At 44.4% G+C, this 5,000-nt stretch overlaps 1 non-coding gene across 1 annotated transcript in view; it reads right to left on the bottom strand.

Annotated features, from left to right (window-relative positions):
• Positions 1–4,985: 4,985 nt before the first annotated feature.
• LOC139206488 (5S ribosomal RNA) overlaps positions 4,986–5,000 on the bottom strand; it is a 119-nt gene continuing 104 nt past the window's right edge. The window contains exon 1 of the ribosomal RNA XR_011584810.1: positions 4,986–5,000. This exon is cut by the window's right edge and continues 104 nt beyond it. This is a non-coding gene — a ribosomal RNA (5S ribosomal RNA).

Genomic DNA, 5,000 nt, shown 5'->3' with positions numbered 1-5,000 from the left:
ATGTCAGTGTATTATGTAACAGAGATAGAGGCACCTAAAATGACAAAGTCATAACAGTGTGTCCTACGTGTGTTTTGTATGATTTCACTGACAAAATATGAAGTTGGTCCAAGTGTACTTGGAAGTTGAGCAGTGGTGTTGAATCCAATCAGAATTTAGGCTTTCAGTAATGTTTGTTTTATTACTGAGTGCTCAAATGAGTTTGCTGCTGTTGCTAACAAATTCAAATTTGCCTAAATAACTGTAGTGAAGGTGAGATGCAAGATTGGGTGTCTGTCATCAGGTCAGTGCTGCCATGACCAAAAAGAGTGCGCTCTAGAGCTCTTATTCTTTCTTGGCCCAGGGCTGTAACGCTCCTGGTAGCCAGAGGGAGAGAGACATACAAAGTCACTGTCAGTGCCTTGTTCTGAGCTGCAGTCAGAGATGCTGTAGTCATCATCTGACCCGTACACTACCTGGTCACTGTTCCTTGCCTGGATTTCTGCGTATGGCAGTCTCCTGCTCCTATGCTGTGAGTGTCTATCCCTGGGCAGTGGATGGACCTGGCGGTTACGCTCAGTGTCCCTATGTGGTCTTTTGTCACCCCCCTTTCGTCTGTTGTGAGGGTGAACTTTTGGGGCAGCTGACCTGTCTGATACCTTGGTGTGTGAGCTGGGTGGCTCACTTGTCCCCCCTCTTGCTTTGGAAGAGACAATAGTTTCCCAGACTACCTGTGTCATCTTCCGGATCTCCTGCAATGAGGGGTCACCTTCCCGTGTCCTGAGTACAACGTGAGTACGCACACATGGGTGGAGGTTTCTCAAGAATAAAGCTTTGAAGGTGGAGCTTTCTTCTAAGCCTGGTGCATTCTTTCCCTGGAAATATGCGTGTCTCAAACGTTGGTAGTACTCTTTTGGATGCTCACGACGGGCATGTTTAATTTGTAGGGCTGCAACTATTGCTGTGGTGTCGTCAGTAGCACAGGAAAATTCTTCTGTCAGTGCTTGACGTAGCAATTTATACTCATTTCTGACACTGGGAGGTCGTGACTGTATAAACTTGTGGACCGCTTTAGAGCTGGTTTTCCATACAAGTCTAACTTTCTCCCTTTCAGTTGCATGGGGTAAGTCAATTAAGTTGTAGTCTAGCTCCCTGAAATAGTCCTCAACTTGGTGATCACAGTTATCTGGATCAAACCTATCAATGCTTCTAGCTAGAAGCTCAAGCTCTTCAAGGCGGGGACCCTGTGAAGGCGAGACTAAGCTAGTGTCATTGCTATGTAAATCATGCCCTACACTTCTCTGTGGTGGAAGAACAGGGGCTGAACAGCGGCCACTCTGACGGTGATGCAGAGAGGAGGCTGAGCAGTCCTGGACTGTTCTAGTCCCATCTTTGGAGGGACAAGCATGGAGAAATGTGTCGTGCAATGATATGAATGAGGGACTTGGGACGGAATATCTTCTAGAAGATATACTAGACAACTCCTCTATGTCTGTTTCAGAGGAATGGGACGTCAGGTGGCTTTGAGCTCGGTCTCTCAGCGGAGGCTGAGGAGCTGACTTCATTCCCAAGAACTTGTGTTCAGGTGGGAATAATTCATGTCCTCTGTTTGGGGAAAAACTGAACATGTCACTGGTAGAAGAGTGTGAATCGGAGTAACCTGAATCACACTGGCTGATCGACTCTGGTCGGGCCAAATGTTCTGACTTCAGTCTATACATTTCTTCTTTTTGCGAACAGAGATCTAACTCTGCTGTGTGCAGGTCTTCTAAGTAGCACAGGGCTTTCTTATTAGCCATCTGAACCTCATGGAAGAGGCTAGCATTTTGCGCTCTCAGGATTTCTACCTCCTTCTCTATGGCTGCTCTACTCTGAAGGGCGAGGCTGGTTTGCCTGTGGAAAGTCAAAAGCAAGCATTTTAACAAGGAGCCCTTGGATGCAGTCTGTGCATCACACCTGTCGTTGAGTAGGGAGTCTATCTCTTCTGTACACTCACTGAAATTCAATTTGTTAATGAATTCGGGGTAGCCAGGCTTTAGGCTCTGTGCTAGGGAAGAAATAAACTGCTCTACACAGGGGTTCTCCATTGTTGCCTAAAAAGGGGTGAGGTAAAACAAGTTAAAATGCGATGAAGCAAAGTGGTTGGCTGTGGTGTTGCGGTGGCAGACACCTTGAAGTGTAGCTTGGGGAATACTACTAGCCTAACACTGTGGTGGCCTACACTAGAAGGTAGCTATACACTATCTAGTGGAACTGGTGGGGATAGCAAACTGAGGCCAATTAAGGTAAATGTAGATTTACACAAAATAAGTTTACTCACCAAAATTATGACTCTCTAACTGAAATGCACGGCAGTAACAGTCAGGAATGTCTCTTTAAGTTACTCAAGCTGGAACACGTGGCAGTTGCAGCTAGGTACTAACTTCACAGGGCTGATAGCACGCTGTGGCTCTCTCTCAGGCTCTATTCCTTAATCAGGCTGAAATGCACGGCAGTAACAGCCAGGTTCAAGCTCTACGTTCACAGGGCCGGTGGCACGCTGTGTCTTAACAAACAGGAAGCACTTTAGCGAATGGACAGATTGCATTGAATGTGTGACATTCAAATGCAGAACCAAATTCTTCCTACAGGATAGGTTTACCTGTAAGGTTAGCAGCAGTAGCAAGCTCTAAATGTAACACTATGGGGCTTTCAATGTTTGCTTTCAAACATAGGCACCAGTATTAGCATTAGCTTTAGCCTTAATTCACAGTACACTAACTCTTCAAATTGTTTTAGCTTAATTTAGTTATATTGATTTTCACCACAATGCACTTGAAAGTACAGCTGGAAGTACTTCTGTGACTGACTAGTGGTTAAAAATGTTAATTTTGCTCGTTTTAAAGTTTTTTCAAAAATTTTGGTTTTGACCAAAATTCTGCTGAAAATTAATATTGTACAAATATGAACAATTGCCAACAGTACTCTGCCTCACACGGGGCACCATTTGTTGTGCTTTAACAAGTGGTAATGTTCAATTTGGCTATCAGAAATAATTAATAATTATCAAAGATAATTAATAATTATTAAAATAAATGAACTTTGATTAAAGTCCACCTCGATTGGGGCACCACCTCGAAAAACGAGGAAAAGACAGCCGTTCTAATTGATTTAGTCTCATAAAAATACTAAACTATCAATTTGGAATTATGTTTTATAATTAATTTAATAATTACTACCAAAATTACCACATTGATAGCTAGCTGAAGGATTTTTGGAGTTCTTGACAGTGTAGAGGCTGGCAGTGTCCACAATTGTACAACATTAACGGAGACAGCAAGTATTAAAACATTTATTAAAACAGAGCAAAATTCAGGGACATCATTTGTTATGCATTAAGGACTTGTACTTTGGTTGTAAGTACGGCTGAAGCAGAGTAGGTGTTAAAGACATCTGCTGTTGCAGAAACAAAATCAATCAACAATCTAACCAAATCTCTATGACTAAACTAAAATAATATGAGTGTAAGAGTGTGTGTGTGTGTGTGTGTGTGTGTGTGTGTGTGTGTGATAAGGCTGAGGAATGTGAGATGGGTCCCACAAAGGTGGGGGAGAGAGACCAAATGGTGATGGCCAGACCCCCTGGGGTGTGGGTCAGAGGCAGACAAAGGAAAGCTAAGTGCTGTTAGCTTAGCCTTGTCCCTCAGTGGCCTGTCGCAGACTGTGTGTGTGAGAGAGATAAAGGTGCAGGTTAAGACAGGATGGTTAGTTTGTAGGCTAACATCAACTAAACTTAATGGATGCACAGTAATCTACAACACATCACAATAATCAAACTCAATGAACATTAAAACAAGTCAATACATTAACAAGGGTAAACCATGTATGCAGTAATGCTATGCTAATTATGCCCAGTTAGAGTTTGTTACCAGTCCTTAAAAGGGGAGACGAAGTGTCCTTGAGGGTGCTGCTTTCTCAGCTTGTTGCTGGAGGAAAGGTGTGGTTCGTGTCCGTGCTGTGGTTGCAGGCTGGAGGAATCCGGTCGCTCCTTTGTTCCTGTTAGTTAGCAGCTCTGTGCTAACTTGCTGGTGTGCTCCTGTTGTTGGTTCTGGTTATCAGCTGGCAGACTCTGGGTCGTGCCTGCTGGCGCTGATCTGCTTACTTCAGGCAGGACCTTGTGTCGCTACCATGAAGGAGGTGGCTGCTCTGGACAGACCACACTGAGGCAGAGCTTAGCTGAGTTGAGCTGGTCTCTCCTCTTCAGGAAAGATCAGGAGAGCTGGTCTCTCCTCTGCAGGAGGAGAGGGAGCAGGAAAGACCTGGTCTCTCCACTTCAGGAGAGACGATGAGAAAGAGAGAGTTCAGTGGGGGTGAACTGGTTTTGTGGGCCTGCGGTCGTAAAATCATGTGTCCCCTCCGGCCAATGGTGACAGTGGAGCTGGGCGCGGGGGTGATTTCACACCTATCTGTGAAACTGGGGGGCATTGGGGAAAGGAGCCCAATAGTTTTACAGACAAAGAAACATGCGGTTTCACTATGTGTCATTCACTGTATAGTGAATCCCAACATTGTCCAGGAAAAAAATAATGTTGATAGAATTTGACAATTGGCATTCGTAATAGCTTCTTCCCAAGTCAATCATTGTGACATGATTATACGCTATGTTTTACAAAAAATACACAATGCAGTTGCTATCCATGATGCGATCCTGTGTAAGCACCATTTTCTTGTATAAAGGACCTTTTTGTCACTCACTTTGTTGCTTACAGTCATACCGCCCTCAAAGCGTCTGAACTGGGAAGCTATGCAAGGTCGGGCCTGGATAGTACTTGGATGGGAGACCGCCTGGGAACAGCAGGTGCTGTAAGCTTTGTCAGTTATCTTTCCAGATTGAATTCTAGCCCAAATGTACTATGCATTTTGGCCAGAGCAAAAAACGTGATGTGTTTTCAAGTTCCTTCTTCTGTATGGAAAAAGAAGCTGTGTACGTGTTAATGCAGAAGCAGCAGTGGCAGAGCCGACTGCAAAAGCTTACAGCACCTG

Source organism: Pempheris klunzingeri, chromosome 8, assembly GCF_042242105.1.
Source record: "Pempheris klunzingeri isolate RE-2024b chromosome 8, fPemKlu1.hap1, whole genome shotgun sequence".
NCBI classification, from domain to species: Eukaryota; Metazoa; Chordata; class Actinopteri; order Acropomatiformes; family Pempheridae; genus Pempheris; species Pempheris klunzingeri.
This window is presented reverse-complemented; position numbering and strand designations above follow the sequence as displayed.